The following is a 26,907-nucleotide window of genomic DNA, read 5'->3' on the forward strand; positions in this document are numbered from 1 at the left end:
ACAAGGACACTTCGCCTCTATGGTTTCTCCCCCAGAACTCCCAAGGCCAGTCTAATAACGTGAAAAACCTCAGGAAAACTGAAACCAAGGGACATTTCACAAAATACCCAACTAGCACTCTTTACAGCTGTCAAGGTCATGAAAAATTAGACAAACCATCACAGATCAAGGAGATGTGATGACTAAATGTAACATGATATCCGGGACTGGGTCCTGGAACAGAATCTCAGTGGAAAAACCAGTGAAATCCAATGAAATCTGAGTCAAGTCTACAGTTCAGTTAGTGACACTGTACTGATGTCAATTTCTTAATTTTGACAAATGTACTGTGGTTACCTGAGATGTTAACATAGGGAAAAGCAGGTGGAAGGTATAAGGGAATTCTCTGTATTAGCTTTGCAAGTCAAATATTTTTCCCAAATAAAAAGTTTATCACAGAAATAATAATACAGAATTTTTAACTGGCCAATGAATACTCATCATATCCTTCACAAGAAGAATCAGTGACAATGTGGTCTTTTTAAAATTCAGCCCAGGAAAATGAATCCTAAAGAAATAAAACAATTTGTTAACAAATCTCAGAGAAAGCCAGCACCCTGAAATGAAGGCAGGGCCCTCTATAAGCTGAAGGCCCACAAGGTGACGGGCAGCACGGCACTGCAGGACACAGGCCCTCTGACCTTGGTAACGGTCCTTCCCAGGGGGACGGGCTACTCCTCCCTCCGAGCTGCCATGCAGGCAGGCTGTCAAACTCCATCCAGCCGGGCCTCACTGCCCTTGTTCCCCTGCATCTAAGACCAGGCTTAGCACCAGGGGCATGGCATCCACTGAAAGAAGAGAGGAGAAAAACCATGAGAGAAACAGCGTCGCCCCAGACACACACGCTCAGGTGTGGACGCCAAGTCTCGGAAATGGAAGGGCAGCCCCACTCACAGCCTGGTACAAACCCCGGCTCCCAGCCATGGGATCACAAGTCGATTTTCCTCAGAGCCCTGGTTTCCTCACCTGTAAAAACACGACCAGCACCTCCTCCCCCTCCAGCTGCTGAGGGGATTAAGTGAAATAAAGCACCTGGTCTGGTCCCTGGCAGCCCATCACACTGAAGTCTCCTTCCCTCGAAATACCTCTATGAACTCTGCTTCTAGGTGCCTCCGTCTGGCCCTCCAAGAACTAGGTACAACGAACAAAAGCGAGCTCTGCAGAGGGGCTGGCACCTTCACCTCCTCCCCGCAGCTCTTCCCCGGGAGCGCCAGGTGACAGGGCCCACTCCCACCACACCTACATATTGGGTATGATTTATATTTATGTTCTATCTGCTTGTACATGTTAAGGAAGGACAGCTGTTCCCCTCACCACTGACCTCCATGGGGAAGGCCCTCCCCCAGTGCCCCTGCCCGTCACCCCGCAGGAGGACAGGGCAGCTCTCTTCCTGGCGGGCAGAAGCAGCCACCCAGTACGGGCTCTTGTCTGGGCGGAGATCGTCAGCAATGGAAAGAGGGCTCATTTCCTTCTCTACCCTTCCCGGACGCAAGCAAGGCAATCATCTGGAGCAAGTATATCTGCTGTGCAGACCCAGCTGACCTCCGAGGAGGCTGTGCCAGGCCCAGAAGGTGGCTTGGGGAGGGCTAGCAAGTCCACTGGGCTAGCACCACATATGAGCTGTGTTCCTCCACACCCGCCATCCATACCTGTTATAATGGGGCTGTTTGGTCACATTCTGACACTCACATCATTTTCTCATAGGTCCAAACCTGAGTGAGTTTAACTTCTTAACTATTTCAAACCCAATGCTAACACTCAATTATTAACATTTATTAAGCTCCTGAAATTACAAATACTTAACAAGAGATGGCATAACGGAAAGTGAAAAAACATGGATAACTGCTGATTTATATTGGTTCTTCAGTCTGTACACTAACTGGTGTAAAGAGCCAATACGCCAGTTAGTGTGCAGACTGAAGAACCAATATAAATCAGCAAAGAAGAACAGACAACCCCAAGGGGGAAATGGGCAGAGACCTCATGAGGCATGGCACCAGGTAACCTGTGAATCACTAACACCCCTGAAAAGATGTTCACCCTTGTCAGTAACCAAGGCCAAAAGGAGAGAACATTTGACATTCACCAGATGGGGACAGTAAAGACAGTAAAGAAGTGTGACAATAGCCAGTGTGGGAGAGGATGACAGAGTGTGGTCTGTGCATGTGATGGTTAATTTCATGTCTCAATTTGACTGGACCACAAAGTGCCCAAATATTTGATCAAACATTATTCTGGTGTTTCTGCAAGGGTTTTGTGTTTTTTTTGTATTTTTTTCTAATTTTTTTTGTTTTTGTTTTTAATTTGAAGGGTTTTTTTTTTTTTGGTCTGCCAGGGTGTTTTCAAGTAACATGAAGATTTTAATTGGTAAAGTAAACTGCCCTCCGTAATGTGGATGGGCCACCATCTAATCAGTTGAAGATCTGAATAGAATTAAAAAGCCAACCTGCCACCCAAAAAGTGGGAATCCTCCTGAGCTGGCCTTCAGACTGCACCAGAATTGCCCTACCGGCTCTCCAGGCAGGCTGAGCTCGCCTTAATTTCTTAAAATAAATCTCTTTTTAGGAGGATGTGAATGTACTTACTGCCACTGAACTCTCCACTTACAAACGGTTAAAATTAAATAAATAGGTAAATCTCTTTTTTTTAACTTTTTATTAAGGTATGATTGATATACACTCTTATGAAGGTTTCACATGAAAAAACAATGTGGTTACTATATCTACCCATATTATCAAGTCCCCACCCACACCCCATGCAGTCACTGTCCATCAGTGCAGCAAGATGCCACAGATGCACTATGTGCCTTCTCTGTGCTACACTGTTCTCCCCGTGATCCCCCACACCATGTGTACTAAACATAATACCCCTCAGTCCCCTTCTCCCTCCCTCCCCACATGCCCTCCCATGCCCCTCCCCTTTGGTAACCACTAGTCCCTTCTTGGAGTCTCTGAGTCTGCTGCCATTTTGTTCCTCCAGTTTTGCTGCACTGTTTTACTCCAGGAACGAGGGAAATCATTTGGCATTTGTCTTTCTCCGCCTGGCTTATTTCACTGAACATAATGTCCTCCAATTCCATCCATGTTGTTGCAAATGGTAGGATTTGTTTCTTTCTTATGGATGAATAGTATTCCATTATGTGTATGTACCACATCTTCTCTATCCATTCATCTACTGATGGACACTTAGGTTGCTTCCATATCTTGGCTATTGTAAAAAGTGCTGTGATAAACATAGGGGTGCACATGTCTTTTTGAATCTGAGAAGTTGTATTTTTTGGGTAAATTCCAAGGAGGGACATTCCAGGGTCAAATGGTATTTCTATTTTGAGCATTTTGAGGAACCTCCATACTGCTTTCCACAATGGTTGAACTAGCTTACATTCCCACCAGCAGTGTAGGAGGGGTCCCCTTTCTCCGCATCCTCGCCAGCATTTGTTGTTCTTAGTCTTTTCGATGCTGGCCATCCTTACTGGTGTGAGGTGATATCTCACTGTGGTTTTAATTTGCATTTCCCTGATGATTAGTGATGTGGAGCATCTTTTCATGTGTCTGTTGGCCATCTGAATTTCTTCCTTGGAGAACTGTATCTTCATATCTTTTGCCCATTTGTTAGTCGGGTTATTTGCTTTTTGAGTGTCGAGGCATGTAGGCTATATATTTTGATGTTAACCCCTTGTTGGATATGTCATTTACAAATATCTCCCATACTGTAGGATGTCTTTTTGTTCTATTGATGGTCTCCTTTGTTGTACAGAAAGTTTTTAGTTTGATGTAGTCCCATGAGTTCATTTTTGCTTTTGTTTCCCTTTCACGAGGAGATGCGTTCAGGAAGAAGTTGCTCATGCTTATATTCAGGAGCTGTTTGCCTATGTTGTCTTCTAAGAGTTTTACAGTTTCATGACTTACATTCAAGTCTTTAATCCATTTCGAATTTACTTCTGTGTATGGGGTTAAACACTAATCCAGTTTCATTCTCTTGCATGTAGCTGTCCAGTTTTGCCAACACCAGTTGTTGAAGAGGCTATCCTTTCCCCATTGTATGTCCCTGGCTCCTTTATCATATATTAATTGACCATATATGGTTGGGTTTACATCAGGGCTCTCTAGTCTGTTCCATTGGTCTATGGGTTTGTTCTTGTGCCAGTACCAAATTGTCTTGATTACTGTGGCTTTGTAGTAGAGCTTGAAGTTGGGGAGCTTAATTCACCCTGCTTTATTCTTCCTTCTCAGGATTGTTTTGGCTATTTGTGGTTCCATATGAATTTTAGGACAATTTTCTCTAGTTCGTTGAAGAATGCTGTTAGTATTTTGATAGAAATTGCATTGAATCTATAGATTGCTTTAGGCAGGATGGCCACTATGACAATATTAATCCTTCCTATCCATGAGAATAGGATGTGTTTCCATTTATTGGTATCTTCTTTAATTTCTCTCATGAGTGTCTTGTAGTTTTCAGAGTATAGGTCTTTCACTTCCTTTCACTTGTTTTCCTAATTTCTCTCTCTGCTAGTTCATTGTTAGTGTACAGGAATGCCACAGATTTCTGTGTATTCATTTTGTATACTGCAAGTTTGCTGAATTCAGATATCAGACCTAGTACTTTTGGAGTAGATTCTTTAGGGTTTTGTATGTACAATATCATGTCATCTACAAACAGGGACAGTTTAACTTCTTCCTTGCCAATTTGGATGCCTTTTATTTCTTTGTGTTGTCTGATTGCCATGGCTAGGACCTCCAATATGATGTTGAATAGAAATGGGGAGAGTGGGCATCCTTGTTTTGTTCCCAATCTTAAAGGAAAAGCTTTCAGCTTTTCTCTGTTAAGTATGATGTTGGCTGTGGGTTTGTCATATACGTCCTTTATTATGTTGAGGTACTTGCCCTCTATACCCATTTTGCTGAGAGTTTTTATCATGAATGGATGTTGAATTTTGTCAAATGCTTTCTCAGCATCTATGGAGATGATCATGTGGTTTTTGTCCTTTTTCTTGACGTGGTGGATGATGTTGATGGATTTTCGAATGTTGTACCATCCTTGCATCCATGGGATGAATCCTACTTGATCATGATGGACTATCTTTTTGATGTATTTTTGAATTTGGTTTGCTAATGTTTTGTTGAGTATTTTTGCATCTATGTTCATCAGGGATATTGGTCTGTAATTCCCTTTTTTTGTGGTGTCTTTGCCTGGTTTTGGTATTAGAGTGATGCTGGCCTCATAGAATGAGTTTGGAAGTATTTCCTCTTCTTCTACTCTCTGGAAAACTTTAAGGAGGATGGGTATTAGGTCTCCACTGAATGTTTGGTAAAATTCAGCAGTGAGGCCATATGGTTCAGGCATTTTGTTCTTAGGTAGTTTTTTGATTACCAGTTCGATTTTGTTGCTGGTAATTGGTTTGTTCAGATTTTCTGTTTCTTCCTTGGTCAGCCTTGGAAGGTTGTATTTTTCTAGAAAGTTGTCCATTTCTTCTAGGTTATCCAGTTTGTTAGCATATAATTTTTCACAGTATTCTCTAATAATTCTTTGTATTTCTGTGGTGTTTGTAGTGATTTTTCCTTTCTCATTTCTGATTCTGTTTAGGAGTGTAGACTCTCTTTTTTTCTTGATGAGTCTGGCTAGGGGTTTATCTCTTTTGTTTATTTTCTCGAAGAACCAGTTCTTGCTTTCATTGATTCTTTCTTTTGTTTTATTCTTCTTGATTTTATTTATTTCTGCTCTAATCTTTATTATGTCCCTCCTTCTACTGACTTTGGGTCTCATTTGTTCTTCCTTTCCTAGTTTCATTAATTGTGAGTTTAGACTGTTTATATGGGATTGTTCTTCTTTCCTGAGGTAGGCCTGTATTGCAATATACTTCCCTCTTAGCACAGCCTTCACTGCATCCCACAGATTTTTGCAGTGTTGAATAATTGTTGTCATTTGTTTCCATAGATTGCTTGATCTCTGTTTTTATTTGGTCATTGATCCATTGGTTATTTAGGAACATATTGTGAAGCCTCCATGTGTTTGTGGGATTTTTCACTTTCTTTGCATAATTTATTTCTAGTTTCATACCTTTGTGGTCTGAGAAACTGGTTGGTACAATTTCAATATTTTTGAATTTACTGAGGTTCTTTTTGTGGCCTAGTATATGATCTATTCTTGAATATGTTCCATGTGCACTTGAGAAGAATGTGTATTCTGCTGCTTTTGGGTGTAGAGTTGTGTAGATGTCTGTTGGGTCCATCTGTTCTAATGTGTTGTTCAGTGCCTCCGTCTCCTTAATTATTTTCTGTCTGGTTGATCTGTCCTTCAGAGTGAGTGGAGTGTTGAAGTCTCCTAGAACGAATGGATTGCATTCTATTTCCCCTTTTAATGCAGTTATCAATTGTTTCATATATGTAGGTGCTCCTGTGTTGGGAGCATCGATATTTATAATGGTTATATCTTCTTGTTGGATTGACCCCTTTATCATTATGTAATGTCCTTCTTTGTCTCTTGTGACTTTCTTTGTTTTGAAGTCTATTTTGTCTGATACAAGTACTGCAACTCCTGCTTTTTCTCTCTATTAGTTGCATGAAATATCTTTTTCCATCCCTTCACTTTTAGTCTGTGTATGTCTTTGGGTTTAAAGTGAGTCTCTTGTAGGCAGCATATAGATGGGTCTTGTTTTTTTATCCATTCAGTGACTCTATGTCTTTTGATTGGTGCATTCAGTTCATTTACATTTAGGGTGATTATCGATAGGTATGTCCTTATTGCCATTGCAGACTTTAGATTTGTGGTTACCAAAGGTTCAATGTTATCTTCCTTACTATCTAAGAATCTAACTTAACTTATTTAATATGCTATTACAAACACAATCTAAAGGTTCTTTTCTTTTTCTCCTCTTTTTTCTTCCTCCTCCATTCTTTATATCTTAGGTATCATATTCTGTACTCTGTTTATCCCTTGATTGACTTTGGGGATAGTTAATTTAATTTTGCATTTTCTTAGTAATTAGTTGTTCTACTTTCTTTACTGTGGTTTTATTACCTCTGGTGACAGCTATTCAATTTTAGGAACACTTCCATCTATAGCAGTCCCTCCAAAATAGACTGTAGAGATGATTTGTGGGAGGTAAATTCTCTCAGCTTTTGCTTATCTGGAAATTGTTTAATCCCTCCTTCAAATTTAAATGATAGTCTTGCAAGATAAAGGTGGTTCCAGGCCCATCTGCTTCATGGCATTAAATACATCATGCCACTCCCTTCTGGCCTGTAAGGTTTCTGCTGAGAAGTCTGATGTTAGCCTGATGGGCTTTCCTTTGTATGTTATCTTATTTCTTTCTCTGGCTGCTTTTAACAGTCTGTCCTTATCCTTGATCTTTGCTGTTTTAATTACTATGTGTCTTGGTGTTGTCTTCCTTGGGTCCCTTGTGTTGGGAAATCTGTGGATCTCCATGGGCTGAGAGACTATTTCCTTTCCCAGACTGGGGAAGTTTTCAGCAGTTACTTCCTCAAAGACACTTTCTATCCCTTTCTCTCTCTCTTCTTCTGGTATCCCTATAATGCGAATATTGTTCTGTTTGGATTGGTCACACAGTTCTCTCAACATTCTTTCATTCTTAGAGATCCTTTTTTCTCTGTGTGCCTCAGCTTTTTAATCCTCTTCTCTAGTTTCTATTTCATTTATCATCTCCTCCACCATATCCAGTCTGCTTTTAATACCCTCCATTGTGCTCTTTAACGATTGGATCTCCAACTGGAATTAATTCCTGAGTTCTTGAATATCTTTCCGTACTTCCATGAGCATGTTAATGATTTTTATTTTGAACTCCCTTTTAGGAAGAGTCATCTTTCTCAGGAGTTATATAAATTTTACTCTAAATCAGGTTCCTTTCGCGTTTCATGTTTGTATATGGCGCCCTCTAGTGTCCAGAAGCTCTACTCTCTGGAGCTACTCAGCCCCTGAAGCAATGTCGGGGGTCGCGGGGGAGCAGTACTGGTGCCTGGGGAGAGGTAAGAGCTGTTTCCTGCTTCCCGGCTGCTATGCCTGCCTCCACTGTTTGAACCAGTGGACCGGGCACACAGGTATATGCCTCTATGCTTTGCATTTGTAGTTGCTGTAGACAGGTCTTCCCTCTGGCTGGCCTAATGCCAGGGTAGGGTTTGCCGGTTTGTGAGCCAGGTGGGGCTGGCTGGGAGAAAAGTGCAGTAGGCTGCCTATCACAGAGGGGGTCCTTGGAGCTGTGTAGCCAGCCAGGGAGCTGGAGCACCTGGAAATCGTGAAAGCTCCCAACCTGCTAGGCAGAATGCACCCGGACAATTTTGTCTACCTGTCCTTTCTCCTGAGTAGTAAGCTCTGTGCAATCCTTGCCCCTTTAGCAGCCCTCTTGCTAAGGGCTTCCTTGTTAAGAAGTCTCTCAGACTGCCCACCTTTCTTTTGTCCCAGAGCAGCCGGATATGGATCCCCACATTCCACAGGCGGCTGGAATCTGTCTCTCCAGGAATTCTGCCTGTCTTAACTTTCCAATTCCCTAATCACGAGAGTATCATGAAAGCACCATGAAATGTAAGTTTGTGCTCCCAGAGCAGATCGCCAGAGTTAGGTATCCAGCAGTCCCAGGCCTCCACTCCCTCCCCACTCCGTTTCTCTTCCTCCCACCAGTGAGCTGGGGTCAGGGAGGGGCTTGGGTCCTGCCAGGCCATGGCTTTGGTACGTTACCCTGTTCCGTGAGGTCTGCTCTTTTCTCCAGGTGTATGCAGTCTGGCACAGTCCTCTTCCCTGTTGCTCTTTCAGGATTAGTTGTATTAATTATATTTTCATATTATATGCAGTTTTAGGAGGAAGCCTCTGTCTCACCTCTCACACCGACATCTTTAATCCTAGGTAAATCTCTTTTTATGTATACACACATTCTACTGGTTGTTTCTCTGGAGAGCCCTAACACAATGCACTCAACGTAATGTTATTCAACAGTAAAAAAATGAATGAAAAACACAATTTGCAGATAATGAGCTTTATAAATAGGGAATCATAAGCAAACAAAAAGTGAATACATTATGATACATACATATGTATGTAAGTAGCACATATGTTAAAAAAAGCAACATATACAATAACATTTTTTTTTTAATGCAAGGAAATGAAGGAATGATAAGATATTCTAGAATGCCTGTACCTGGGCAGGAAGTGCCCACTGGGAGCTTCCCTGTGGTACATGAAAAGGTTCAGTTCTCAAGCTGAGGTTGGCTTCCAGGTTTTTATTATTATGCTTCAAAACTTATGTATCCATCACCCATTGTTGTACATAAATCTTCAAATGTCTAATAAAACATTTCTAAACTAGAGGTGGACAAGGAAGTGCCACAAGAAAGACACAAGGAAAGAAACACAGGTGTTCAAGAAACACCAGGCCAGTGCCAAGACCACCCCTGCACACACACCCCCCAATCCCAAAAGGTTTTCCAGGCCAATGTGGAAGGTCCAAACTGACCTGAGGCTCTCCAGGGTCCAAGCACTGGGGACTTCCTTCCCCCTCTTTTCTAAGATGTTGGTCCACTTACTTTGCCTGGAGAAGAGGGAGGGGGTGGGGGGAGATTACGCCTGGACCAGTTCTTCCAGGCCAGAGTACAGAGCCACGGGCACCTGCCAGGTCAACCCGCTGCCGCTGATCCTCAGTGCTCCTACTACTACCACAAACTGCTCCCCTGGCCACCTGGAGGTGGCTTGTGACTTTAACAATCCTCTTTCCTACCCACCCCCAGGAATTCATTCCTGGTTCCCTCCTGTGAGACCAGGAGCCACCCCCACACGGTTAAAGGCCAATGGGAAGTGCAGACATCAGGGGCAGGTGGCCACATGCCCCGGACACAGCAGAGGAGCACAGGGCCACTCAGGCTGAGCAGTCACAGCCCCTCCTCCGGCCCCTTCCCCCGTGAGCCTTTCGAGTCCACAGGATCATCGGGGGTTCACAGGCATGGGGGAACACTGCTGCACACAGGACTCCCTGTCATGTTGGGAGCTCAGTGAATGGCCACTTAATATGTCTACTGTTGGGTTCTGGTAAATATTTCTGTATTTATGTAGTTTCTTTCTATGTCCATTTTACTTAGATTTTTATTAGTATTAGCTGCTAAATTTTATTATATGCCTTTTGAACACCTGTCAATATAGTCAGCATAGGTTTTCTTTTTAATTTTATGTAGTGAATTATTAAGCATGACATTAATTGAGCACTTACTATGTGCCAAGCCATGCTCCAATCCCTCCCATTTGGTCCTTACATCAATCCTGTATGATGGTACTATTATTTTCCTGCTAATTTTACACATGAGGAGACTGAAGCTCAGGGAAGTCAAATAATTTGGCCAAAGTCAGACAGTTAACAGATGGCTGGATTGGAACACACCATGTTCTCAGCCCTAAGCCAGAATTTCCTCCAGCCGACACAGATCTTCATGTTAGGCTATCCTTGTTCTTCTGAGAAAAAAAACATAAAACTAATGTTTTAATGCTCTATTGTATTCAAATTATTTTATTTAGAAATAAATTTATAAATATATTTAGAAATGCTGCAAATACATGTAAAATATGTATGCATAAAGGGAAATTGGTCTATAGTCTTCTCTAGACCGTGGAGGGAAGAGGAAACCTAAATATTACAAAGAAAGAGATAAACATACAGAAAATGACATACAAATCTTCAAGCTTTATGGAAAAAAGACAGCTAAACAAAGTAAAAACAAATTATAGAAACAACACCCAGGGGAAAGTATGTACAATACATGCAACAGAGGGTTTGTAACACAATATAGAAAGAGCTCGTAAAAACTGAAAAGAAAAATAATATGATAGGGGGAAGAAATGGACACAGGATACGGCTGGAGAATTCCTGGAAGTGCAAATGGCCAACAAAGGTGCTCTGATGCTCGACCTCACTAGTACTCAGGACCATACAAATTAAAGTGACAACGGGATACTATTTCACCCATCAAATTAGCAAAAAACAACACCTTGTGCTGGTGGAAGTGCCCAGAAAAGGCTACAGAGCTCACACACTGCTGGTGTAAGAACGTCCTACAAAAAGGCCGAAGCAATTCAGTCCGGTGTAACTACCAACAACTACTGACCTGGAGAGTTACCCAGAGTACACTGTTCATTCATCCACTCAACAGTGAACACCTACAGCACACAGGTCTCGGCTGAAAATCGGGAGCAAGCTAAAGGGAGGTGAAAATCGCAAGCAGCTGAGTGATGCCTGCAGTTATGCTCTTCCTTTTGTTAAAGCAGGCGCTGCTGTTTGTGAACCTGGAGAATGTTGTGGAAGGCTCTGCTACATACACTAGGTCAACACTGCTTTATCCCACAGGGTTGGAGCTGGAGGTTTATTACAGCCTTGCTATGATTACATCTCTTGTTTTGCTTGACGTGAGCATATGGTAACAACTGCATAAACTGTAACTCTGAGAAACCTAGTAAAGAATATTGCAAACAGCTTTTGTTTACACACCACAGAAGAAGAGCACAAGGTCCACACCAAGTTGGTGGCAGAGCCAAGAGTCCACCCTCTGTCCTGCTGACTGCAAATGTGGGCTCTTCGCTCCCAGTGATGCCGTTTCTCCTCACTTGAGTTCACCCACCCACACAGGGCAGATTCAGGAGGGCTGCCATGCTCACACAGACAGCAAGTTTTGTTAGCGCTCTGGCAACATCTCTTCCACTCCCAGGAATTACAGTATTTGAGTTCCTATGGAGGACAGGCTATGCTTTTCAGCCCATAGAAGTTCAGATGAACTCTCAGACACAAACAGAAGTGTCTATGCATCCTGGGTGCACCCTGGCCCTTGGTTAATGTGACCCCATTTCCTGGGAGCGCTCTGCAGGCAGCTCTGAGCACCCTCGTTCAGAGCCCTCCCTCCTCCTGGCAACAAGATTCCCGCTGGGTTTCAGGGACCCCCTGCCTCTGGGACACAGTCGCCCCTCCCTGGGCTCCTCTTCAGTCTGTGAGGCCACCTTGTCCAAAGTCTTCCAAGGAAGTACTTTTATGCTTGGTTACTCGGTTAGCTAAGGACCTCAGAACCCTGACGGGTATACTCTCTCCTGACTGAAGGGCTGGCCCTCTGACCAATCCCCTGTGGCAGAGCACCCACAACAGGGGTATCATGAAGCTATGTCACTTAGGAAAAACAGCCGGCACCCCTCCAAAGGACTGAGACACAGAAACTTCAAAACCACATCAGATGTTCTCACCTCTGCCTGTTTACATCTCTACTCACAGAAAAACATTCAACACAGAGAGAAATGAGTGTCCGCTTCTCCAGGAATTCTCTGACTCTTCCTGCTGGGAGTACCTGCTCTCTCTGAGGGCATCTGCTACTTTTTAACTTGTGTTCTAATTAAAGAGATAGGGACATAGCCCCCCACAAGGCTGGAAGCTTCCTGAGAGAAGAATCCCTGTCTCATTTACCAAAGGGTCTGCCTGGCATAGTGACCACCCACGGTCAACAGACCTAGACACTGCCCAGGGTGCTGAGCGAGTGTTTGTTCCCAAACCTATTTATGCCAGTTGTACTATATGTATATATGTATTTATATATGTATATATGGTACACACCTAACCATATAAACCTATGAAATAAATTCTTAGTTGTTTCTATGAAAACTACAAGTTGGTAATTTTTTTTTTAAATTATAAACCCTAGCTAAACTTTACACGTAGGTAAGATAAATATAAAGGATTGGGTAAAAATTTGTAAAAATCTAGAATTTAGCAACTCAGGTTGCTTCATACATTTTTCTTAATCCTCTTCAAGCAAAAACTGAATACTGGAGACAATAAATTATGGGTATGGTTTATGCAAGACAACCACTGACAATTTTGATCAGCAGATTAAAAGAAAAGGTCATTCAAGGTGGATGCATGAGATACTTACCTTCTTTAAGTTACAAATAACTTTTTTCACGGTCTTGCTTTATCCAGCATCCTCAGGTAGCTGACCAGGGGCTGGTCCCCATCCCAGGAGACAAATGCTGCATGACCACTGGTCAGGTGTCACCTCAAGTTTGGGGGACAGTGCTGCCTCATGGAATATAAATAAGGATAAGCATCGGCTGCAGGAGCCATGCACAGGCTGTGGGGCACAGCATTAAAGGCACTGAAGACATTCTCCCCACCATCACTGAAAACAGAACAGCTATATAAATAATTTGCTTAAAGACTGGGACAAATAAATAACAATTAAAAAAAAAAAACCTAGTTGAGAAATCTCAATTTCCAATCTAAAAGAAAAGCCCCAGGCTTCCCAGAAGGCACTCTGATGCTGATACGATAACCTGATACACCCACTGCCACCTTGTGCTCGCCCATCTCCCCAGACTGCATCTGGAGATGAAGTGAAACTCCCTGCCAGAGACTACGCATGATGACAGTGACCGCTGGCGCCTGACCCAGGTCAGCTGATTCCCTACACCTGCTGCAAAGATGGCTCCAAGTGGAACAACCACTCCCTTTCCTTGGTGCTTCAGGGCACCTGGGAATAAGCAGCAAAGTAAACCAGAAAGAATTGGAAATTAGATTTCTCTTATCTCACTCGCTCCAAGAGGTTGCAAAGCTGCAGCCTATTTGACTATTGCTAGATTAACTTAACCCAGGGAAGGGCTGAACACTCCCTGTTGCAGACACCAGTCTCCTCCCACTGGCACATCAACAATGCCACCAATTCAACAATGATGAGGTCGGAAAGCCCAGCAGCTGTGACTACTCCAAAGAGGCAACTGTTTGCCCAAAAAAAGCAAGGTGGGGCAGTGGTTGGAAAACAGGAGTGCAGCCAATACTTAATTTTCCCTATTCTGAATTAAACCCTAGAGAAGGATATATGTTGATTTATTTGTTCTATTTGGTAACCAAAGGTCAGGAGAGCTGACTGTGTCCTGTAAGAAATGAAATCAGGAAGTGTGCAGGGATGACCTGATCAGAGAGAAGCCCTCTCCTTCTTTGGCCCTCACCTCTCAGGACAGATGCTCACACCCCAGGGGCTGGCTGGCTCCCCCCAGGGTCGCTCCCACAAGGACCAGCAGCTGGGCAAGCCTGGAGGCTCCATGGCAGCCCCAGCCTCCTGTCCCCCTAACTCCCCTTGACTTCTGTCCACATCCAGACCCAGTTCCAGGCTCAGCAGGGCCATCCTTTACTAACCAGCACCCACAGTGTGCCCTCCCCTTGTTGACTGCAGAACTGACACATCCATCAGGGGTCCACAGAGAGCCACTGGCTACCTGGCTTCACCCCCACACCACCAGCACATAGGACACATCAAGGTCATCTTGACCAAGCCTCAGCGATTTCGAAACCGACAATTCCCTTGCTCTGTAATCTTAGTCAAGCAACCCCAAGTTGATTTCCCTTTTTCCAGAATTAAGACAGAAGAAGTAAGCATTAGACAAGGAAGAAACATAAAAAGACGGACCAGGAGCTACACTGGGAGAGTTCAAAGAGGGAAACGAAAGCCAGCATAAGAGAACTCGTCCAACGAGAAAGGAAAGCCATCCAAACTAAGCAAAATGCTGCTGCTATAAGCCACAAGGCTCAGCCACAGAGGTGGTCGGCAAGTCTGGCAAACAGCCCAGCTACTTAGGAAAGGGCAGTGGCCACCCAACTGGAACAGCCACAGGTATAAATCAAGGGCAGCATTACCAAATTTAAAAGAATGACCTTGGCACCCCCCTCCCCTTCCAGCCATGCTCCCAACAGACCAGCTCAGTCTCAGTCGGAATCCGGATCCCACACCCTGAATGCTCGCTCCCACCACACATTCACTGAGGACCTGCAGGGCTCGGCACTGTTCTCAGAGGGGAGGACAGGAGACAGAGAGGTCCCCCTGCTCACAGCACAGTGACAGTCTGAGGAGGGATGGAGGCAACACTCTCTGAAACCCGAACAGGAACACAGGGACTTCAGACACACAGCAGAGTCCGCAGGACAGGGAGCAACATCAGGCCGCACGGCCAGGAGACCCACTGAGGTGGCCTCAGTGCTATGACCTGTGAGGAGGGAGCTGGACACAAGACAGCCCAGAGAGCAGGGCTCACATCTGCAAAGACCTGAGAAGGGCGGCTGCCACGGCACCAGGTCCTGCCTTGGGCTCCACATCTGGGTCTCCCACCCTTTTCTATCCTTTCCGGAAAATGTTTCTGAAAGCCAGACCAGATCCCACCTTACTCTTCTGCTTAAAAACCTTTGTTGATTCCCACTGCCTATATAATAAAGTCCCTAAGAACTGAACTTCTTGAGTGAATTTTACTGTATGTAAATTATACACAGAGATACAGACATCACCGCTTCCTCCATGAAGCCCTTCCAACCACCGACTTCCCGCGGCACCCTCCCCTCGCACCGGTCTGGCCGCTGGAGAGCCCACCACCCCTCCACACTTGGTTAATGACAGAAGACATTTCCCATGGCTGGGGTGTGTCTGCATCTGCACCTGCCACACACAGATCAGGATAGAGCCAAGCAGGTCACAGCAGTCACATGAGGACAGGACAGACATCACCAACGGGCACCCATCGTGGAGTGAAGCGTGAGCGGAGGTCAAGGGCTCACATCCCAGGCTACCTGTGCTGCGCTCTGCAGCCTGGCACCAACTCACTGGACACAGAGGTAGGACTGTGCCAAGGAGCTCAAGAGGGTGTCATATACCCACCAACCCCACGGTATAGGAGAAACCCGGCTTCAATTCCTGGCTCTGCACTTACTAGCTGTGTGACCTGAACACCTGTCTTACCTACCTCTCCGAGCCTGTTTCCTTCACATGAACAGGAGGCGATAGCACCAGCCTCACAGCCCTGCAGCGAGCGCTGGGCATAGCGTGTGTGAGTGCCTGCCACATGGCACGTGCTGGAACCTGATCTGTTATCATGGGGGCTGGTGAGCCCTAAACACAGCTGGCTCTTCCCCTCAAGGACCTCCCTGGCTTCCACAGTGGTGGTTCAAGACCCCTGTCTCTGAGTTCAGAGCACCAAGTACACACCCTCGTGGCACCACATTCAGAGGCAGGCGTGTGGAAGAACAGCAGGGACCACAACAAAATAAAGCTTCAACTCATTTTCATAAAGATACAGCTGAACCCTTCTATTTCCCTTACCCCCCAACCATGCCTCCCTAAGTGGAAAAGTAAACAGGTGAGACTGATTAATCCTGCCTCCTATGAATTAAAAGGGAAAATGCATTTGCAATGAACTGCAAATTAAATCTAAAGGTTGGTATCTCAACAACCCCTAAGAGTCCAGCCTGAGGGTCCATCTGCCAAAAGTCTGTTCTTGAACTACAGCAGCTCAGGAGTAAAATCATGTAGCTGTGGCATGTGCACTACAGTGAAATGCAGCAAACATTTCCCAAGGCTCTCTGTACTAAGCACAGTTAGCATTTCTTGTCAAACTTCCTTCTCTTTCAAAAAAGAGACACCAAACTACACTTGATCTATTCATGTTGGTCCCGACATTCCAAAGAAAGATTTTCAAAAATTCAAATTACTTACCAAGCTTTACCATAAATATTATAATGGCACACGTTTGGGGGGAAAAAGTATAGGAACTTAAATTCATGATTTAAAAGATGGTTAAGGAAATAGTGTGTTTCTTAGCACAACAGAAAACTCATTCTCATGGGGAGAAAGCTCTACAGACGCCAAGCTCAGGTTTTAAAGGAGTCACTGAATGACACTCTTAAAATGCACCTAATTTCTACAGGCATTCAACATTACTTTCCCCATCAGGGCAGCCCTGGGCACTTGTAGTCACAGATGATGATAAACCTACAGGCCTGAGAACTGAGGGCCTTCGTATTACTCATGCCACATCTGCTCATCCCACAAATGTCTGCCTGCACAGAGCTAAAAACGGTGGATTCCAATGTAAAAGGCAGTCCCTGCCCTCCACCTCACCTAGCACCTGGCCCAGCAGGAGGAAACCAGCAGTCAGTCAATCTTAAGGTAAGTGAGAAGCATGGGGACAGGTGAGGACCACATACTCTGCAGGCCTGGAGGGGGTGGTGGGAGGGGTGAAACTAGATTTACATTTGAAGGATGAGCAGGAGTTCATCGGCAAAGATGGGAAGACAGGGCACTTACAGCAGAGGTTTCAGGATCTGTGGAAAGCACACTTAAAGGAGACACGCAGAAGTTCAGTGTGGCAAGAGATGAGGCTAAACGGGGGAGCAGGGGCCAGAGCACAAGTCTGGATTTCACTGTGCTGCCAACAGGGGTTTTGACCTGGTCCGAGAGAGTGACTGCTCCCCACGGCTGACAAGGAAATGAATACTCAGACGAAAGAGCCACATCAACAACCCTGCCTATTTTGGCTCAAAAGAGTTAATAAAAAATGTTAAACCAAATCCCTCCTCTGACATGCAAGAATGGCCCAAAGACTTTCGTCACCTTCTCTGGTCCTCAGCTTCCCCGCCTGTGAAACCGGCGCAGCCATGGCACAGGGTCGCCATAACCTGGGAAGCACACCTAACGGCCTCAGAGCAGAGGACCGGCTCCACTGCCGTTCGGCCCAAGGAGCACCAGCACTAGCAGGGCCTGCAGCCCGTGAATCAAGTCCAGCCGTCACAGGTCAAAAGGCACACGGAGAATTCACCGCCACCGTGAAGCTGCCGCGTAATGGTCTGAAGGCAGAGGCTGTTCAGGCCCCTTGTAAATGGGGCAAAAGAAGGAACACCCACCACCTCACACACACGGTCATAAACCCGGGCTCAGGTGGCCCCGGAGCCCCAAGTGGAGCCACGGCCCCACAGTCTGAGGGCAGGTCACGCGCCGCTGGCTCACCCAGGTGGGGACCGGCCCCTCCACCTCCTCAGCAGCAGCCACGTCCCGGCTTGGCCTGCCCCACCCACCCGGCACAGGTGGCTCATTGTCCCCTCACCTCCTTGCACCTGGCAGGACTCCACAGTCACCCTGGAGCATGAGGCACTGCCCAGAAACCACCGACCAGAAAGCCCTTAAAGGCTCCGTGCGAGGCAGAGACCACACGGGACCCCAACAGGCACCTCTCAGCTCCTTTCCCACAAGCTACCCAGTAAAAGCACCTCTGCCCTTAAGACTGAAATGAGTGAGAATGAAACAAAGAGGAGGCCAGGCTGGCTGAAGCCAATGAGACCAGGAAACAGTCATAAGAGGAAGAGACTGCGTGCCTACAACCACAATCCCCAGACCTTTGGATTTCACGAAGCATTCCCCCCAACCCCCAAAACTTGGGGGACTTTTCAAAATACTGCTGAAAAAATTAGACATCCACAAGTGAAAAAATAAACTTCAATCAATACTGTATACTACATACAAAAAATAACTCAAAATGGACCATAGACCTAAATGTTAAACCTAAAACCATAAAACTTCTGAGAGAACATTTGCGACTTTGGACTAGGCAACGATTTTAGCTATGATACCAAACAGAAAAGCACAAACCTCAGGAGAACAAACTTTCATCAAATTTTTTTAACTTGCGCTCTTCAAAAGATACTAACAGAAGGAAAAGACAAGCTTATGGACTGGGAAAAAATATTTGCAAATCACATATTTGGTAAAGGACTTGCATCCACAATATATAAAGAAACCCCAAAACTAAGTAATAAGTTAACCCAATTTTTTAAATGGGCAAATAACCTGAGTAGATACTTCATCAAGGTAAACATAGACCAGCAAATAAGCACAGGAAAAGATGCTCATCATTAGTCATTAGGGAAATGCAAACTAGAGCCGCAGTGAGACAACACTACAGACCTACCAGAATGGCAAAAACTAAAAAGACTGACCATACAAAGTCCTGGTGAAAACATGGTGGAACTGGAACCCTCACCCACTACCGGAGGGAATGTACTATGATACAGCACTTTAGAAATAGAAAACCGTTTAGCAGTGTCTTAAAACATTAAAGGAACACTATTATACCACCCAGCCATTCCAGTCTAGTATTTATGTAAGAGAAATGAAAGCATATGTCCATACAAGGACTTGTACACGTACACAAATGTTCATATTTCTGGTGGGGCTTTTTTTGTAACAGCCCCAAACTACAAACAACCCAAATGTCCATCAATAGGTGAATGATTAAGCAAAGTGTGGCATATCCAACACTGGATAAGACAAAGAATGAAATACTGATATATGCTACAACATGGATGAATCTCGAAATAATTTTGCCAGACTTTAAAAAGTATATAACGTATGATTCCATTTCTGTACAATCCTACAAAATACAAACTAATCTAACAGTAACAAAAAGCAGACCAGCAGTTGCCTGGCAGGGAACAGCAGGCAGAAAGGACTGTAAGTAGCTAAGGGGAGCTTTTGGGGCTGATGGATTATGTTCATTATCTTGATAGTAGTGAAAGTTTAATACATGTATTCGTATGTCAAAACTTACCAAATTTTGCACTTTCAATATGTGCACTTTATCAAAATATATATACACAAGTGCACCTTATTGCCCGTTAATTGTACTCAATAACGCTGTTTAAAATTCGGGAGGTGAGTAACATAAGGCTACTACCTTTTTATTTTGTCAAGTAAGAATACTCTTTAAAAACTACCAGTTCTTATCATTAACACTTAAAGAACATTTTAAAACCAATTTTTTGAATGGGCAAATGATTGGAATAGACAGTTCACCAAAGAAAATATACAGACCAGCAAATAAGCACAATTTTACAAAGGTCACAATTTCATACTAAAGAGAGCCCTTCCCAAGAAAAGCAGCTGCTAATCCTAATATAAAAACTACATTGGCCTTTGTTTTTCTCACGTTGCTGAGAACACTGTTTCCAACCAGCTTTTGGGTTCGGCTGGGCAGGGAACACAGCCGAAGGCTCCACGGTCCTCAGGCAGGCCCCGAGCTCACCTCCGTCCCCCACCCTCCCACACCCGGCAGTTAGTCCAGAGGGGCAGCACCCCAGCTGCTGCAGCGCCGGGCTGGCCAAGTGAACTGCAGAGCACTGCAGCTGCGGCAGTGGCCTGAGACGCCACGTCCCTCCCCTCCCGGGGGACAAGAAGTCCCAAGAAGAACGTGCCCTGGAAGGTTCCTGGAGCGCTGCCTTGCTGAGAAAGTGACCCGACTTGTTTCTAGAGGAGCCGTTTACCCCCAAGCCAGAGTATCTGTGGTCTGGTGCAAGGAGAAGTTTCATATGGCCACGTTAAAACTGTTCACTGGGAATCTTCCAAGCTCAAGTCCATTGAGCTACAGTGGAAATAAAATATGAGCTCTAAAAAAGGCTGCAATATAGACTAGAGTCCTTCTGATATTGTGCCAGAATGCTAACAGAATCCAAAAGACCTCAATCAGCCAAGCCCTAGAAAGGGACTGGGCGAAACGGCGCAGGGCAAGTGGCCCTCCTCACATGTGGCTGGCTTACTGGTCAGAACAGCTGAGCAGGCGAAAGGCCTGCTCTTGAACCCACCTCCAGCTGTCAGACAGGGAGGGGCAGCTCCACGCTCTGCAGTGTGGGACGAGCGCACTCAGCAAATAAGCATGGAATTTGTTACTTCCAAGAAACCAAATGTACAGTGAATCCAGAGCAGTGCCCTGTGCAAGGACCCCCACACGGACTCGAGCCTGCACACCCAAGCTGCCCGACACACACCACCGCACACAACCATGTGGCCACTGCTCGGCCTGAGGTGTGCACGTACAGTGACACAGCCCACCCTCGGTAGGACGTAGCCAGGGAAGCAGCTCACACAGGTCTTCTAAGTGGGCTAGGGGTTACTGAGACTGGGAATTCCAGGGTCTCTGTCCCCACGCATGGTCTAGAAGGGAAGGCACAGTTCCAGGTGGACACAACCCTTGGCCTCTCATTTCTCACCCCGTGGAGAGAGTGGCAGTAGAAATGGGCCCAGGGCAGGAGCCCCATGTGCCTAGTCCAGGGCAGCCCTGTCATCTGAAGAGTCTGTGGGCTCCACTGCAGCCCCTGAACTGCCCTAAATATCCACCCCCAGAGCCACAACCTCATAGCCGGCAAAAGAAGCCACAAAGCTGCCTCCCCCAGCTCAGGAACCCTTCAGATTCTCTTTTCAATCACCCCCGGACCTCCCCGCCGCACCCCCACCAATCTCCATCTCCTTGGACTTCAAACCTGGACTCCCGCAACCCCAAGCCGCCCCTTTAGGCTGGAAACTCCATTTAGAATGCTTCCCCGCCTCCCTCAGGACTTGATTCCCAACAACCGCCCCTTGGTCGCAAAGACAAAGGGCCAATTTTCCCCTCCCAGCCTCCGGCTGCTCAGGACCCAAGTGACCCAGAAGAATGACTGGATGAGGCAACGTTTAATGAGCTTGGAGTGGAACGCGGTCCAACTGCCCCTCCATGATGGGGGCTGGCTGTAGAGACACCTAACACGGGAGGTCAGTCATGTTTCAAAATAACTCCGAAGGTATAGTTCTGTGTTTGACATGAAGCTGCGGCATATCTTAGAAGGAAGCTCAGCTATAAAGTTATTAAAAGTAAATATTTAAAGAACTAGCAGCTGTGGATGCCAGGATGGCAGCCTGCAAACTTCCAGTCAGAATAAAGATTCTGTTATGTCAGGGGCTGGGTCAAGATCACAAATGCCGCTTCATTCCACCCCCGACAGAAGACACAAAGTTTTTAAAGTAATTTTTCAGGAAGTTACTCTGTCCTTTGGGCAGGGCCCTAAAAGTTAAAACAAGAAAACAACTGCCGAGTATGGAAAAACCAGTGTGCATATAAATCCCCTCAGTCAAGGACTAAACAACATGTATTTCAAATGTCATACATGAGGCGATTATTTGGGACTGAGGATAGAATTATACAATTTTGCTAACAATAAGTATACATTTTTGGTAATTCCAAGTGTCTATAATGTTTACTATGTAGAGGCCTGAAAGCATGTTCCACTCATGTGTCCATACTTGAGCAAGGCAACCTGACGTAAATCAGGTAAGAATTACATTTCTGACAGCTGAAGGAAGCAGCCAGAGACTGGACATGCCCAGGACAAAATAGTCGCACTTTTTTCATTGGCCTTTCTGACGATGCCCTCAGGTCTGGTTTGCTGAATTCTGCAACCCAAGATGCTCACAGATCCAGTGCACACACCACACTTCCCAGCTAGGAGGTCTGTCACTTAACCTCCCTCCCCAGCTTCCCGCCGGCACAACAAAGCAGTCAGAAGGGTAAGTACAATCATGCAAGCGAGAGAAGGGCACTGGGCAGGAATAAGCCTCAATGAGAGAGAGCGGGGAAACGAGAGAAGGGCTGTGCAGTCGTAAAATCTATTGAGCCTTCAAAAAAGGCTCCGTTTATTCTTTAACTTAATCTGTATGCTGTTCTTCCTCTTCTTTCAGCCCCTTAATCAATTACATGACTGCACTCAGGAGGAGGGACAGATTCCAGAGCGTAAACAAACTGCATGGGTGAAGAATGCCGAGCGAGATCCGGATCAACGCATTACCTGAATCACCAACTCTATTCTTGAAACAAAACTTCAAAGGAATTACCAGTCACCTGTGTACATCACGCCTTATCCAGACCCCTACCCAAAAGGCCCTATAAAACCACAAGCCCACAGCACGCCTCTTCTCTGAGGTCCCCCGCACCCCCGTCGGAGTGTGTCTGACCTACCAAATAAACTTTCTCGCTGCATAAGCCCATTGCGTTTCATCTCTGAATTCCTTTTCAAGACAAAGATAAGAAAGAATTCACTGACCTCCACCTCTGGCGGCAAACATCTTTGTCACTTCTCTGTTTCATTCAGCTTTCTAACTGAAACTCCATCCTTTTCTCTCTGTCTCTGTTTTATGTCAGAGCAGCAGGGAAGTAGAAGTCCTCGAACATAATCTCACCATCTCCAGTGCTCCGTGACTCCCCAAATTCTGGGGTGGTAGGGACATAAGTCCCGCACCATGCAGATCAAACGGACACTGGACGCCAGGCGACCCTGACTTTGGGAGTTGGCAAGGGATTTGTCCTGCACCAAGCAGTTCAATGGACTTTGCTTTTTCCCTTCTGTTCTCCCCTGCGCTCTACTGTCTGCACAGCTGCTGACCATCGCCACTACTCGCTTCAATGAATCTCTTTCTTGCTGGCACTTGTTGGACCTGACTGCAAATTCTTTCCCAGTCAAGAGTCAAGAGCCCTTCCCCATCCAAGTTGAGGATTCACCCAGTGTGTGGGGTAAGATCTCCCCAGACACAGTTGCCTGGCAACATCAATAAATATTACATTTTTAAAAATCATTATGATAATGATGAAGTAAAAAACGCGTTCAAAAAGGCAAAAGCTGGAAGGGGACTGGAAGGCTGACAATAAGTCAAGCCCCAAGCAGCCTCCACCCTGGGACAGGGATTTTTAACCATGCTTTGCCCCTGCTGTAACTCCAGTACCTAGAACCATGCCTGGTATGTGATAGACGTTCAAATATTTATTGAATAAATGAATGGAGATCTATGAACCTGTCAGAATCTCATGCAAAAATGTGCATCTGTTTTGTGGAAAAGAGAATCTACTTTCATGAAATTCTGAACAAGATCTAGAAAGTCAAGAAATATTGCTGAATTCCATCCACATCTCAGAACACCACTGACCAAGATGGGGTAAGCAGGGCAGTAAAATTACAGAGCAAAGACTAACAAAGGGGAGAGCTTACCCCCAAAAAGAGAAGGCTGCTCAGGGGCTGGGTGCCATGCAATCACCAGCTTAGCCCTGGGCAGGCCCCAACCTTTAAGTCTGAGGTTTGGATTTGGAAGGTACTTTGTGGCCGGAGCCCCAGTTAAGGAGGAACAGGATTTGTTTAATTTAGAAGAGGAAAAACCCTATGCTCTGCACCATGAAGGCACCTGAGCAGACAGGTGAGGGTGAGCCAGAATCACCACCTCCAGAGAAGGGGGGGATCCAGCAGAATCCTCCAAGACCCCTCAGATGCAAGCACTTTCTGTGCCCCCGCAGGAACTTCAGGCACTCCTATGTGAACCTGGCATGGATTCTGGGCACCCAACCTTGCTTGAAGTTTTTCAACTCAGCCCACAGCACGGGGGACTCCAGCTCCTAACATGCCCTGATCCGTGAGGTATGCAGATGCCAGACAGGCAGAAGGACATACACCAAAATATGTACAGGGCAGGAAAAGGACAACAATAAACATGTACTGCACTCTCCCCCTCAAGGGGACTTTTCTAAAGCTCAACAAGGTCCCTAGATCCCTAGATGACAGCATGTTAGACATCTAATGACTGAGGAAATCAAGATGACAACAGGCAACTATAATTCAAGTCTTAAAATGAACCGGTATTTAATTAACCATAATCACAGCATCATTCACATACAGTGGAGTGTGTGTGTGTGTGTGTGTGTGTGCAGAGGGATCACCACTGAAAGGGGACCCTTAGGCAGACCTGGGTCTGAGGAGTTATTAACCTTCTGTGAGAGGTTTCCTCAACTGTAAAGTGGGCATCAAAGAGTGGCGCAGCAGGATGGCTGTGAGGCTCAGGCGCACACCAATGGCTGCACGAAATGGGGCTAAATGGGTCCCACTGTGGGGCACATATTCATTCATCAGCCCCCACATCAACCACACATTGCCCTGTTTCAGAGAGAGGTCAGTGAGGCACAGAGATGCAGTGACTTGTGTAGGGTCCCACAATTAAGTACAGCGCCAGGATTCAAGCCCCAGCAATCTGCCTGCAGAGCTGCTCCGTGATAACGACCTGCCACATTCGCCTGCAGCCCAGGACACCGGGCTGGCCCAGGACCAGAACTCAGCAGAGGCCTGTCCCGGTCCCACTACTCCAAGAGGGCCCTCCTTTGGGGGAAAGACGCCAGGTCCCAGGCCAGGGCCCCGAAAGCCAACCTCCACGCCCCACAGGAGCCCGCGGAGGACTTGGGAGCAGGACTTCGCAGCCCTGCAGATACTGCAACTTGCCACCTCCTTGCAGAGAGGGAAGTCCCGCCCCCAGGAGTTGCCAGTGGGCTGACAGAAAGGGCCTCACTTCTTCCCATCACGTCATTAACATTATGTTTCTACAAGGCAAAGACTTAAAGGTTTTTTTCCCCCTGCCTTTACTCATTAGTAAGACAGCATGCTATTTTCAACCATTTCTAAATTTCATGAACCTGCAAGTTTCTGGCAGAAGTTGCAGGCCCAAAATAGCAAGTTTGGAGATGAGTACAAAAAAAAAGCCTTCAAAGAAGGTGAGCGTTAAAGGGAGGTAATGAGACAGCCCCCCAAGCCCCAGTCAGGCCCACATCAGCATGAGCAAGAGGGGGAAAAAGCAATCTAGAAGGAAATAAAAGCAGCATTGAAGATAAAGCAACAAATGTCTGGAATTTATTATACCAGCCACTTCATTCAGTTGTTATAAAGGAGACACTGATTTTTCCCCCATGACTTAGGTATGGCCAGGGCCCCACTGCAAGGCCCTGATTCTGTGGGGCTCTCGGGCAGGATAAGGTCTGGGCTCCAGTGACCAGCACCAGTTCTAAAAAGCCGAACAAACTTGATGGGATAACATGCACCCTGTTCAATCCAGAATAAAGCTCGGGTCAAGGGCTGCAAAGGATTCGAGCCTCATGGGCAGTTACCAAATGTCCAGGCTGAAATAACATAACCCTGCTCCATCCCATGCACCCAGCCAAGGCTGGGTGGCTAAGTAGAAATTCCTCAGGAAATAAGACGGGAAGGGCAGAAAGGACAAAGGGAAGCATGTGCCGCTGGGGCTTGGTAGTTACCTTCCAGCTTGGTTGAGAAACCATCAGGATGCCCCTGCCAGAGCCTTCATCACACACACAGCGGACAGCTCAGCCAGTCACCTAGGCAACAGCCAACCTAGACATGTTTTGGCAACTGTGGAGACCAGGGTAAAATACAACTCCCATACTTGTGATAACAACACAGACTGTTAATTAAGCCCAGAGCAACGCATTACTCTAAAATCTGGGTTTATTGATAGAGTAAACACGGGTGGGAGAGGTCACAGGAAGCTGGACAGCACCTTGCCCGGATGCACTTAGGCTAGGCCTGCAGCGCTGGGGAACAAAACTTTGTTATGCTTCTGTATTATTTGTGATTATTTCCTCTACCTTAGTACGTAGTAATGTCTTCTGTTGTGAATGTCAGCCTTTCTCAGCTGGGATAGAGGAACAAAGAAAAGAGTTTTTGTCCACCGTTAGGCCAGAGAACTAAAGAGGAAGCAGTCCCACGCCTGCCCTGGGTGGTGGAGAGGATGTCGGGGAGGCAGGCAGGAATCCAAGGGAGGCAACCCAGGGCGCAAGCTGAGGGTGGTCACCAGCTCCCCACCAGGAGCCCTTATGAGCCCCTGCAAAGCACATTTTCCTTTGCAGATTCAGGAACACTGGACTCTGCTGGGTGTGAGGGTGGACATCTAAGGGGTCGTGGAAGGTGAAAAAGAAAGCTGGCCTGTGGTGAAGACCACAGTGACTTCCGAACAGAAACAACCAAGGTGAGAAAGCACCAACGCTATAAACCTTCCTGCACGCTCTCTGGGGTCTGTCTACCAACCAACAGAGCTAGGAACATCCCTGAGCAGCCTCAGGAAGCACCTTAGGAAAAATCAGAGGGATGGCTCCAGCCCCAGGGGTGTCCTGATGTACGAATGACCCCAGCAGACACAACCTTGCGTAGACTTTCCCAACATGCATATTATAGGTGAAGAAAAGAAAACCGAACAAGTTCTAGGAGATACTGTGGTTCAGAGTATCATACAACTAGTTTGATGAATGAGCGCAGCCACAAACGTTTACAACTTTGGGCATGCAGAACATTAGCTCAGGTGATTACTAAATAAAGTAGTAAGGACTTTTTCAAAGACTGTTTCTTGCTTATGAAAGTAAGGCAGCTAATTTAAGTAAAATGATATCCAGAAACTTAGAAAGGAA

General features: G+C 45.9%; 1 protein-coding gene across 5 annotated transcripts in view; it reads right to left on the reverse strand.

The window, feature by feature from the left end:
• The window catches only part of PACSIN2 (protein kinase C and casein kinase substrate in neurons 2), a 123,549-nt gene that overhangs the window by 87,954 nt on the left and 8,688 nt on the right, over positions 1-26,907 (reverse strand). For 2 of the 5 annotated variants that reach the window (XM_073213986.1, XM_073213984.1), the window contains exon 1: positions 22,724-22,940. The exons of the other annotated variants lie outside the window; for them this stretch is intronic. The gene's annotated coding sequence lies outside the window, so the exon portion shown is untranslated. Of the gene's footprint in view, positions 1-22,723; positions 22,941-26,907 lie in introns of those variants that run through there. 5 annotated transcript variants of the gene reach the window in all.

This window comes from Manis javanica, chromosome 10 (genome assembly GCF_040802235.1).
Source record: "Manis javanica isolate MJ-LG chromosome 10, MJ_LKY, whole genome shotgun sequence".
Lineage (NCBI taxonomy): Eukaryota > Metazoa > Chordata > Mammalia > Pholidota > Manidae > Manis > Manis javanica.